General features: G+C 54.4%; 2 non-coding genes across 2 annotated transcripts; both read left to right on the top strand.

The window, feature by feature from the left end:
• The first annotated feature begins 3,769 nt into the window (after nucleotides 1-3,769).
• trnad-guc (transfer RNA aspartic acid (anticodon GUC)) lies at nucleotides 3,770-3,841 on the top strand. The gene has a single exon. It is a non-coding gene; the product is annotated as a tRNA-Asp (tRNA).
• Nucleotides 3,842-12,037: 8,196 nt separating this feature from the next.
• trnad-guc (transfer RNA aspartic acid (anticodon GUC)) lies at nucleotides 12,038-12,109 on the top strand. Its single transcript has one exon. It is a non-coding gene; the product is annotated as a tRNA-Asp (tRNA).
• Nucleotides 12,110-12,450: the final 341 nt, after the last annotated feature.

A 12,450-nucleotide genomic window follows, 5' to 3' on the forward strand; every position in this document is an offset into this window, starting at 1 on the left:
GGCTCCAGGCAGGACTCCACTCCGCAGGAGCCGCAGAGCAGAGGAGATGAGGGCAGTTTAGCTCCTGTGCAGAGACCTGAGCTGTTGTTGCTGCGGACGCTGTCTTTTCTGTTCTCGGGGTAGGAGTGAATGTTGAGTTGCCCTTTAAAATGAAGCAGAGCACTTCAACGGCACGGGTGTGTGTGTGTGCGTGCGCCCTGGTGATTCTGGGAGACAGATCGAACCTGGGCTAAAAGAGAGGGTGTTTAGCCCTCTTCCATTTGCTAGTTCAGAGTTGTACAACCCATTTGTATCTGCTAGGCGGCGCAGTCGTCGTGCACAAAGAACGCTTTGAAAAGCGTCCAAAGCAAGTCATTCCGAGTTGGTCGTTTGTGTTTTCCGTTCAGACGCGAAATGCTGAAATGAACTCTCGGCTCCTCGGTTGTCATTTCTGCTCCGTAAAGGAATCACAGCACGCGTCGCCTTCCAGCACGCTGGGTCGGGACACGATGCCGGGGATCGGCGAGTGCAAGGTCTTCCTCGTTAGTATAGTGGCAAGTATCCCCGCCTGTCACGCGGGAGACCGGGATTCGATTCCCCGACGGGGAGTAGAAAGCTTTCCTTTTACCTCCTTAGAGAAAGGACTGCCTTTCACTTCTCTGTTTTCTTTCCCAGCGTCGTGCACCTTTTCATTGCTCTCGCTTTCAGAGCCTCCGCACGGCACACGACTCGACATCAGGAAGCACATTGAAGTGAAAGCAGGAAGCCCTGCGACATGGTGAGTGGGTCTGTTCGATGCACAAAGAACGCTTTGATAAGCGTCAAAGGCAAGTCATTCCGAGTTGGTCGTTTGTGTTTTCCGTTCAGACGCGAAATGCTGAAATGATCTCTCGGCTCCTCGGTTGTCATTTCTGCTCCGTAAAGAAATCACAGCACGCGTCGGCTTCCAGCACGGTGGGTCGGGACACGATGCCGGGGGTCGGAGAGGGCGATGTCTTCCTCGTTAGTATAGTGGTGATTATCCCCACCTGTCACGCGGGAGACTGGGGTACATCAGGACGCGCATTGGAGTGAAAGCAGGATGCGCTGCGACATGCACTGTGCAGATCCCGCCACACTAAGAGGTGAGTGGGTCTGTTCGATCACAGCGCTAGGTGAATCCCCAATCCCCTTTTGTGAGTGGCGACAAAAGAAGCCGCTTTGTTTCGAACCGGGGACTTTTCGCGTGTGAGGCAACCGTGATAATCACTACACTACGGAAACGGTGGCAAACCCTGCCCGGCGGCCCAGCGCTGAGTTTCGCCAATGCGATTCCGCTGCTTCCAGTGCCTTTATTAAAGTGCGCTGATGGACCGTGCTCTCTCTCCAGAGACCAGCACGCCTGTCATGGACGGAGCAGGAAAGGCGGCGCCACATTCTACAGCCCTCTCCACGCAATCGACGAAATCGGGCCACTGAAGTGGAGAAAATCGCCTCTCCAGAAAGTGCAAATATCATCTTGGAGAGTATAAATCCTATTGCCAAAGGTCAGCCCTGTCTACCAGAGTAACCCTCCCACCTCCTGCAGCGATGATCAGCTCGTCTCACACGCGAGAAGTCTTCGGTTGGAAACATGCGCCCCCTCTTCTCGCGCGTTTTGCACGTTCGAGTGCTTTTAATGCGGCTCCTTCGTACACGGTGCTGATCTTTTGGAAAGCAGAAGGCAAAACTGACACGTTCCCATACCGGGAGTCAAACCCGGGCCGCCTGGGTGAAAACCAGGAATCCTAAACGCTAGACCATATGGGAGCACACAACCCCGCTGTTCCGGGCATCATGCAAGCAAACTACATAAATATGAGAAAACACGCAAGAGAGTTGTCACTCAGAGTGTCGAAGGGTCGATGTATACTGGGGCTCAGTTGAAATGCAACGTCAGGACTTTGCCGAATTAGGTCACACGAAGAGAGCACAGCCTTTTCCGCCCTGCTGGGTGTGCATCGTTAACTCGCCGTGATCGTATAGTGGTCAGTACTTTACGTTGTGGCCGCAACAACCCCGGTTTGAATCCGGGTCACGGCAGAATAGGGGCGTCTGCTTTTACTACTTGCGCGAATGAAGGCAAAAAAAAGCCAATCGATGTGAACGAACGGCGCTTTACAGAGGAGTACTGCCTGACTGGATCGTTGATAAATGACAGAGGCCACTCCGACCTCTTCTCGGTTTTCTTCAATGACATACTAAGGATCTTCTTCACATTCGCCCATGCAGGGGAAGCCAGTTACACCAAAGCAAACGCAGGAAAGTGCATTTCAAGCAGAGACCATGAGGGACTTGTTTACACCGAGAGTGGTCGGAGAATGGAACAATGCGCCCAGCCCTGTTGCTGGAGCCGATTCTTGATGAGATCTTGGGCTCACTAAGAGGCCCCCACTGGATTCTAACCTTTCTGTTGTTCTTGCAGATCCTGCGCTGCTTTTGAGCCGACAGAGCTCGTCCTGGACTGTCGGCACAGCCCAATTGCAAATGATCGGCTCCGCGTACAGAAGGAACGTGCGTTTGGTACAAGAGTGCATGAAGGCACCGGAAATACATTGGGAACAAATGACCGGTCGCTCAAGACCTCTGTGAAGTACAGGAGCGTGCAAAAAGAGGCTGTTTCCGCCCGATCTCGAACCGGGGACGTTTCGCGTGTTAGGCGAACGTGATAGCCGCTACACTACGGAAACCTGCGGAAACTGCTGCTGGTGTCTCGCTTGCGTTTCGGGCTGAGAAAGGGAAGCGTCACTTTAGGCAGGGGGCGCTGGAGAGAGGAACAAAGGGCGCGATGAACATGAGCGCACCAAGAGGAGCAGGAGAGTGTTGCAGGAACGTCACTCAGAAGGAAAGCCACCCAGCTGCGCCCTCTGAGCTCTGTCCAGCGCATCTTCCTCACATGGACTCCTGCCTGCGACGGGCAGGAAACAATTAGCAAGAACAGAACAGCACCCCATGGGTGTCTCATGACCACACCTTAGGTTGTGACACGTGCAGGTGTGAGGGGTTGCCGGGCTACTCTGGAGCAGAGCTTGGGCGGAGGGGGGGCGGGAAAGCAGACAAAGAGGTGACACCTCAAGGTCTGCACGATCACAGCTCTCCGCCGCCCCAGGCTTCCGCTCGATAAGCTACTGGACACACCCGCCCCTCCTTACACAGACCGTGGAAAAGCCCCCGAGTGGGAGGGCTCTCTCTTCCTCCCAGGAGCTCTTGGACACGACGCACAGACAGAGCGCGGGTAGCCGCCGCCTGCAAACACGGCTCCAGGCAGGACTCCACTCCGCAGGAGCCGCAGAGCAGAGGAGATGAGGGCAGCTTAGCTCCTGTGCAGAGACCTGAGCTGTTGTTGCTGCGGACGCTGTCTTTTCTGTTCTCGGGGTAGGAGTGAATGTTGAGTTGCCCTTAGAAATGAAGCAGAGCACTTCAACGGCACGGGTGTGTGTGTGTGCGTGCGCCCTGGTGATTCTGGGAGACAGATCGAACCTGGGCTGAAAGAGAGGGTGTTTAGCCCTCTTCCATTTGCTAGTTCAGAGTTGTACAACCCATTTGTATCTGCTAGGCGGCGCAGTCGTCGTGCACAAAGAACGCTTTGAAAAGCGTCCAAAGCAAGTCATTCCGAGTTGGTCGTTTGTGTTTTCCGTTCAGACGCGAAATGCTGAAATGAACTCTCGGCTCCTCGGTTGTCATTTCTGCTCCGTAAAGGAATCACAGCACGCGTCGCCTTCCAGCACGCTGGGTCGGGACACGATGCCGGGGATCGGCGAGTGCAAGGTCTTCCTCGTTAGTATAGTGGCAAGTATCCCCGCCTGTCACGCGGGAGACCGGGGTTCGATTCCCCGACGGGGAGTAGAAAGCTTTCCTTTTACCTCCTTAGAGAAAGGACTGCCTTTCACTTCTCTGTTTTCTTTCCCAGCGTCGTGCACCTTTTCATTGCTCTCGCTTTCAGAGCCTCCGCACGGCACACGACTCGACATCAGGAAGCACATTGAAGTGAAAGCAGGGAGCCCTGCGACATGGTGAGTGGGTCTGTTCGATGCACAAAGAATGCTTTGATAAGCGTCAAAGGCAAGTCATTCCGAGTTGGTCGTTTGTGTTTTCTGTTCAGACGCGAAATGATGAAATGATCTCTCGGCTCCTCGGTTGTCATTTCTGCACCGTAAAGAAATCACAGCACGCGTCGGCTTCCAGCACGGTGGGTCGGGACACGATGCCGGGGGTCGGAGAGGGCGATGTCTTCCTCGTTAGTATAGTGGTGATTATCCCCACCTGTCACGCGGGAGACTGGGGTACATCAGGACGCGCATTGGAGTGAAAGCAGGATGCGCTGCGACATGCACTGTGCAGATCCCGCCACACTAAGAGGTGAGTGGGTCTGTTCGATCACAGCGCTAGGCGAATCCCCAATCCCCTTTTGTGCGTGGCGACAAAAGAAGCCGCTCTGTTTCCGCCCGGTTTCGAACCGGGGACCTTTCGCGTGTGAGCAAACATGATAACCACTACACTACGGAAACGGTGGCAAAACCTGCCCCGCGGCCCAGCGCTGAGTTTCGCCAATGCGATTCAGCTGCTTCCAGTGCCTTTATTAAAGTGCGCTGATGGACCGTGCTCTCTCTCCAGAGACCAGCACGCCTGTCATGGACGGAGCAGGAAAGGCGGCGCCACATTCTACAGCCCTCTCCACGCAATCGACGAAATCGGGCCACTGAAGTGGAGAAAATCGCCTCTCCAGAAAGTGCAAATATCATCTTGGAGAGTATAAATCCTATTGCCAAAGGTCAGCCCTGTCTACCAGAGTAACCCTCCCACCTCCTGCAGCGATGATCAGCTCGTCTCACACGCCAGAAGTCTTCGGTTGGAAACATGCGCCCCCTCTTCTCGCGCGTTTTGCACGTTCGAGTGCTTTTAATGCGGCTCCTTCGTACACGGTGCTGATCTTTTGGAAAGCAGGAGGCAAAACTGACACGTTCCCATACCGGGAGTCAAACCCGGGCCGCCTGGGTGAAAACCAGGAATCCTAAACGCTAGACCATATGGGAGCACACAACCCCGCTGTTCCGGGCATCATGCAAGCAAACTACATAAATATGAGAAAACACGCAAGAGAGTTGTCACTCAGAGTGTCGAAGGGTCGATGTATACTGGGGCTCAGTTGAAATGCAACGTCAGGACTTTGCCGAATTAGGTCACACGAAGAGAGCACAGCCTTTTCCGCCCTGCTGGGTGTGCATCGTTAACTCGCCGTGATCGTATAGTGGTCAGTACTTTGCGTTGTGGCCGCAACAACCCCGGTTCGAATCCGGGTCACGGCAGAATAGGGGCGTCTGCTTTTACTACTTGCGCGAATGAAGGCAAAAAAAAGCCAATCGATGTGAACGAACGGCGCTTTACAGAGGAGTACTGCCTGACTGGATCGTTGATAAACGACAGAGGCCACTCCGACCTCTTCTCGGTTTTCTTCAATGACTTACTAAGGATCTTCTTCACATTCGCCCATGCAGGGGAAGCCAGTTACACCAAAGCAAACGCAGGAAAGTGCATTTCAAGCAGAGACCAGGAGGGACTTGTTTACACCGAGAGTGGTCGGAGAATGGAACAATGCGCCCAGCCCTGTTGCTGGAGCCGATTCTTGATGAGATCTTGGGCTCACTAAGAGGCCCCCACTGGATGCTAATCTTTCTGTTGTTCTTGCAGGTCCTGCGCTGCTTTTGAGCCGACAGAGCTCGTCCTGGTCTGTCGGCACAGCCCAATTGCAAATGATCGGCTCCGCGTACAGAAGGAACGTGCGTTTGGTACAAGAGTGCATGAAGGCACCGGAAATACATTGGGAACAAATGACCGGTCGCTCAAGACCTCTGTGAAGTACAGGAGCGTGCAAAAAGAGGCTGTTTCCGCCCGATCTCGAACCGGGGACCTTTCGCATGTGAGGCGAACGTGATAGCCGCTACACTACGTAAACCTGCGGAGACTGCTGCTGGTGTCTCGCTTGCGTTTCGGGCTGAGAAAGGGAAGCGTCACTTTAGGCAGGGGGCGCTGGAGAGAGGAACAAAGGGCGCGATGAAACAAAATGCAAAAACCCGGGATCGAACCAGGGAGCTTTCACGTGTGAGGCAAACGTGATAACCACTTCACTACGGAAACGGTGGCAAACCCTGCCCAGCGGCCCAGCGCTGAGTTTCGCCAATGCGATTCAGCTGCTTCCAGTGCCTTTATTAAAGTGCGCTGATGGACCGTGCTCTCTCTCCAGAGACCAGCACGCCTGTCATGGACGGAGCAGGAAAGGCGGCGCCACATTCTACAGCCCTCTCCACGCAATCGACGAAATCGGGCCACTGAAGTGGAGAAAATCGCCTCTCCAGAAAGTGCAAATATCATCTTGGAGAGTATAAATCCTATTGCCAAAGGTCAGCCCTGTCTACCAGAGTAACCCTCCCACCTCCTGCAGCGATGATCAGCTCGTCTCACACGCCAGAAGTCTTCGGTTGGAAACATGCGCCCCCTCTTCTCGCGCGTTTTGCACGTTCGAGTGCTTTTAATGCGGCTCCTTCGTACACGGTGCTGATCTTTTGGAAAGCAGAAGGCAAAACTGACACGTTCCCATACCGGGAGTCAAACCCGGGCCGCCTGGGTGAAAACCAGGAATCCTAAACGCTAGACCATATGGGAGCACACAACCCCACTGTTCCGGGCATCATGCAAGCAAACTACATAAATATGAGAAAACACGAAAGAGAGTTGTCACTCAGAGTGTCGAAGGGTCGATGTATACTGGGGCTCGGTTGAAATGCAACGTCAGGACTTTGCCGAATTAGGTCACACGAAGAGAGCACAGCCTTTTCCGCCCTGCTGGGTGTGCATCGGTAACTCGCCGTGATCGTATAGTGGTCAGTACTTTGCGTTGTGGCCGCAACAACCCCGGTTCGAATCCGGGTCACGGTAGAATAGGGGCGTCTGCTTTTACTACTTGCGCGAATGAAGGCAAAAAAAAGCCAATCGATGTGAACGAACGGCGCTTTACAGAGGAGTACTGCCTGACTGGATCGTTGATAAACGACAGAGGCCACTCCGACCTCTTCTCGGTTTTCTTCAATGACTTACTAAGGATCTTCTTCACATTCGCCCATGCAGGGGAAGCCAGTTACACCAAAGCAAACGCAGGAAAGTGCATTTCAAGCAGAGACCAGGAGGGACTTGTTTACACCGAGAGTGGTCGGAGAATGGAACAATGCGCCCAGCCCTGTTGCTGGAGCCGATTCTTGATGAGATCTTGAGCTCACTAAGAGGCCCCCACTGGATGCTAATCTTTCTGTTGTTCTTGCAGGTCCTGCGCTGCTTTTGAGCCGACAGAGCTCGTCCTGGTCTGTCGGCACAGCCCAATTGCAAATGATCGGCTCCGCGTACAGAAGGAACGTGCGTTTGGTACAAGAGTGCATGAAGGCACCGGAAATACATTGGGAACAAATGACCGGTCGCTCAAGACCTCTGTGAAGTACAGGAGCGTGCAAAAAGAGGCTGCTTCCGCCCGGTCTCGAACCGGGAACTTTTCGCGTGTTAGGCGAACGTGATAGCCGCTACACTACGGAAACCTGCGGAGACTGCTGCTGGTGTCTCGCTTGTGTTTCGGGCTGAGAAAGGGAAGCGTCACTTTAGGCAGGGGGCGCTGGAGAGAGGAACAAAGGGCGCGATGAAACAAAATGCCGAAACCCGGGATCAAACCAGGGACTTTTAGATCTTCATTCTAACGCTCTCCCAACTGACCTGTTTCGGCGGTGCACAGAGCCCACAGCCACCTGCTCCAGCCTTCCTGTGTTGCGGCATGAGCGCACCAAGAGGAGCGGGAGAGTGTTGCAGGAACGTCACTCAGAAGGAAAGCCACCCAGCTGCGCCCTCTGAGCTCTGTCCAGCGCATCTTCCTCGCATGGACTCCTGCCTGCGACGGGCAGGAAACAATTAGCAAGAACAGAACAGCACCCCATGGGTGTCTCCTGACCACACCTTAGGTTGTGACACGTGCAGGTGTGAGGGGTTGCCGGGCTACTCTGGAGCAGAGCTTGGGCGGAGGGGGGGCCGGAAAGCAGACAAAGAGGTGACACCTCAAGGTCTGCACGATCACAGCTCTCCGCCGCCCCAGGCTTCTGCTCGATAAGCTACTGGACACACCCGCCCCTCCTCACCCAGACCGTGGAAAAGCCCCCGAGTGGGAGGGCTCTCTCTTCCTCCCAGGAGCTCTTGGACACGACGCACAGACAGAGCGCGTGGAGCCGCCGCCTGCAAACACGGCTCCAGGCAGGACTCCACTCCGCAGGAGCCGCAGAGCAGAGGAGATGAGGGCAGCTTAGCTCCTGTGCAGAGACCTGAGCTGTTGTTGCTGCGGACGCTGTCTTTTCTGTTCTCGGGGTAGGAGTGAATGTTGAGTTGCCCTTTAAAATGAAGCAGAGCACTTCAACGGCACGGGTGTGTGTGTGTGCGTGCGCCCTGGTGATTCTGGGAGACAGATCGAACCTGGGCTAAAAGAGAGGGTGTTTAGCCCTCTTCCATTTGCTAGTTCAGAGTTGTACAACCCATTTGTATCTGCTAGGCGGCGCAGTCGTCGTGCACAAAGAACGCTTTGAAAAGCGTCCAAAGCAAGTCATTCCGAGTTGGTCGTTTGTGTTTTCCGTTCAGACGCGAAATGCTGAAATGAACTCTCGGCTCCTCGGTTGTCATTTCTGCTCCGTAAAGGAATCACAGCACGCGTCGCCTTCCAGCACGCTGGGTCGGGACACGATGCCGGGGATCGGCGAGTGGAAGGTCTTCCTCGTTAGTATAGTGGCAAGTATCCCCGCCTGTCACGCGGGAGACCGGGATTCGATTCCCCGACGGGGAGTAGAAAGCTTTCCTTTTACCTCCTTAGAGAAAGGACTGCCTTTCACTTCTCTGTTTTCTTTCCCAGCGTCGTGCACCTTTTCATTGCTCTCGCTTTCAGAGCCTCCGCACGGCACACGACTCGACATCAGGAAGCACATTGAAGTGAAAGCAGGAAGCCCTGCGACATGGTGAGTGGGTCTGTTCGATGCACAAAGAACGCTTTGATAAGCGTCAAAGGCAAGTCATTCCGAGTTGGTCGTTTGTGTTTTCCGTTCAGACGCGAAATGCTGAAATGATCTCTCGGCTCCTCGGTTGTCATTTCTGCTCCGTAAAGAAATCACAGCACGCGTCGGCTTCCAGCACGGTGGGTCGGGACACGATGCCGGGGGTCGGAGAGGGCGATGTCTTCCTCGTTAGTATAGTGGTGATTATCCCCACCTGTCACGCGGGAGACTGGGGTACATCAGGACGCGCATTGGAGTGAAAGCAGGATGCGCTGCGACATGCACTGTGCAGATCCCGCCACACTAAGAGGTGAGTGGGTCTGTTCGATCACAGCGCTAGGTGAATCCCCAATCCCCTTTTGTGAGTGGCGACAAAAGAAGCCGCTTTGTTTCGAACCGGGGACCTTTCGCGTGTGAGGCAACCGTGATAATCACTACACTACGGAAACGGTGGCAAACCCTGCCCGGCGGCCCAGCGCTGAGTTTCGCCAATGCGATTCCGCTGCTTCCAGTGCCTTTATTAAAGTGCGCTGATGGACCGTGCTCTCTCTCCAGAGACCAGCACGCCTGTCATGGACGGAGCAGGAAAGGCGGCGCCACATTCTACAGCCCTCTCCACGCAATCGACGAAATCGGGCCACTGAAGTGGAGAAAATCGCCTCTCCAGAAAGTGCAAATATCATCTTGGAGAGTATAAATCCTATTGCCAAAGGTCAGCCCTGTCTACCAGAGTAACCCTCCCACCTCCTGCAGCGATGATCAGCTCGTCTCACACGCGAGAAGTCTTCGGTTGGAAACATGCGCCCCCTCTTCTCGCGCGTTTTGCACGTTCAGTGCTTTTAATGCGGCTCCTTCGTACACGGTGCTGATCTTTTGGAAAGCAGAAGGCAAAACTGACACGTTCCCATACCGGGAGTCAAACCCGGGCCGCCTGGGTGAAAACCAGGAATCCTAAACGCTAGACCATATGGGAGCACACAACCCCGCTGTTCCGGGCATCATGCAAGCAAACTACATAAATATGAGAAAACACGCAAGAGAGTTGTCACTCAGAGTGTCGAAGGGTCGATGTATACTGGGGCTCAGTTGAAATGCAACGTCAGGACTTTGCCGAATTAGGTCACACGAAGAGAGCACAGCCTTTTCCGCCCTGCTGGGTGTGCATCGTTAACTCGCCGTGATCGTATAGTGGTCAGTACTTTACGTTGTGGCCGCAACAACCCCGGTTTGAATCCGGGTCACGGCAGAATAGGGGCGTCTGCTTTTACTACTTGCGCGAATGAAGGCAAAAAAAAGCCAATCGATGTGAACGAACGGCGCTTTACAGAGGAGTACTGCCTGACTGGATCGTTGATAAACGACAGAGGCCACTCCGACCTCTTCTCGGTTTTCTTCAATGACATACTAAGGATCTTCTTCACATTCGCCCATGCAGGGGAAGCCAGTTACACCAAAGCAAACGCAGGAAAGTGCATTTCAAGCAGAGACCATGAGGGACTTGTTTACACCGAGAGTGGTCGGAGAATGGAACAATGCGCCCAGCCCTGTTGCTGGAGCCGATTCTTGATGAGATCTTGGGCTCACTAAGAGGCCCCCACTGGATTCTAACCTTTCTGTTGTTCTTGCAGATCCTGCGCTGCTTTTGAGCCGACAGAGCTCGTCCTGGACTGTCGGCACAGCCCAATTGCAAATGATCGGCTCCGCGTACAGAAGGAACGTGCGTTTGGTACAAGAGTGCATGAAGGCACCGGAAATACATTGGGAACAAATGACCGGTCGCTCAAGACCTCTGTGAAGTACAGGAGCGTGCAAAAAGAGGCTGTTTCCGCCCGATCTCGAACCGGGGACGTTTCGCGTGTTAGGCGAACGTGATAGCCGCTACACTACGGAAACCTGCGGAAACTGCTGCTGGTGTCTCGCTTGCGTTTCGGGCTGAGAAAGGGAAGCGTCACTTTAGGCAGGGGGCGCTGGAGAGAGGAACAAAGGGCGCGATGAACATGAGCGCACCAAGAGGAGCAGGAGAGTGTTGCAGGAACGTCACTCAGAAGGAAAGCCACCCAGCTGCGCCCTCTGAGCTCTGTCCAGCGCATCTTCCTCACATGGACTCCTGCCTGCGACGGGCAGGAAACAATTAGCAAGAACAGAACAGCACCCCATGGGTGTCTCATGACCACACCTTAGGTTGTGACACGTGCAGGTGTGAGGGGTTGCCGGGCTACTCTGGAGCAGAGCTTGGGCGGAGGGGGGGCGGGAAAGCAGACAAAGAGGTGACACCTCAAGGTCTGCACGATCACAGCTCTCCGCCGCCCCAGGCTTCCGCTCGATAAGCTACTGGACACACCCGCCCCTCCTTACACAGACCGTGGAAAAGCCCCCGAGTGGGAGGGCTCTCTCTTCCTCCCAGGAGCTCTTGGACACGACGCACAGACAGAGCGCGGGTAGCCGCCGCCTGCAAACACGGCTCCAGGCAGGACTCCACTCCGCAGGAGCCGCAGAGCAGAGGAGATGAGGGCAGCTTAGCTCCTGTGCAGAGACCTGAGCTGTTGTTGCTGCGGACGCTGTCTTTTCTGTTCTCGGGGTAGGAGTGAATGTTGAGTTGCCCTTAGAAATGAAGCAGAGCACTTCAACGGCACGGGTGTGTGTGTGTGCGTGCGCCCTGGTGATTCTGGGAGACAGATCGAACCTGGGCTGAAAGAGAGGGTGTTTAGCCCTCTTCCATTTGCTAGTTCAGAGTTGTACAACCCATTTGTATCTGCTAGGCGGCGCAGTCGTCGTGCACAAAGAACGCTTTGAAAAGCGTCCAAAGCAAGTCATTCCGAGTTGGTCGTTTGTGTTTTCCGTTCAGACGCGAAATGCTGAAATGAACTCTCGGCTCCTCGGTTGTCATTTCTGCTCCGTAAAGGAATCACAGCACGCGTCGCCTTCCAGCACGCTGGGTCGGGACACGATGCCGGGGATCGGCGAGTGCAAGGTCTTCCTCGTTAGTATAGTGGCAAGTATCCCCGCCTGTCACGCGGGAGACCGGGGTTCGATTCCCCGACGGGGAGTAGAAAGCTTTCCTTTTACCTCCTTAGAGAAAGGACTGCCTTTCACTTCTCTGTTTTCTTTCCCAGCGTCGTGCACCTTTTCATTGCTCTCGCTTTCAGAGCCTCCGCACGGCACACGACTCGACATCAGGAAGCACATTGAAGTGAAAGCAGGGAGCCCTGCGACATGGTGAGTGGGTCTGTTCGATGCACAAAGAATGCTTTGGTAAGCGTCAAAGGCAAGTCATTCCGAGTTGGTCGTTTGTGTTTTCTGTTCAGACGCGAAATGATGAAATGATCTCTCGGCTCCTCGGTTGTCATTTCTGCACCGTAAAGAAATCACAGCACGCGTCGGCTTCCAG

The sequence above is a fragment of the Atractosteus spatula genome (assembly GCF_055471065.1).
Source record: "Atractosteus spatula isolate fAtrSpa1 chromosome 10 unlocalized genomic scaffold, fAtrSpa1.hap1 SUPER_10_unloc_7, whole genome shotgun sequence".
NCBI classification, from domain to species: Eukaryota; Metazoa; Chordata; class Actinopteri; order Semionotiformes; family Lepisosteidae; genus Atractosteus; species Atractosteus spatula.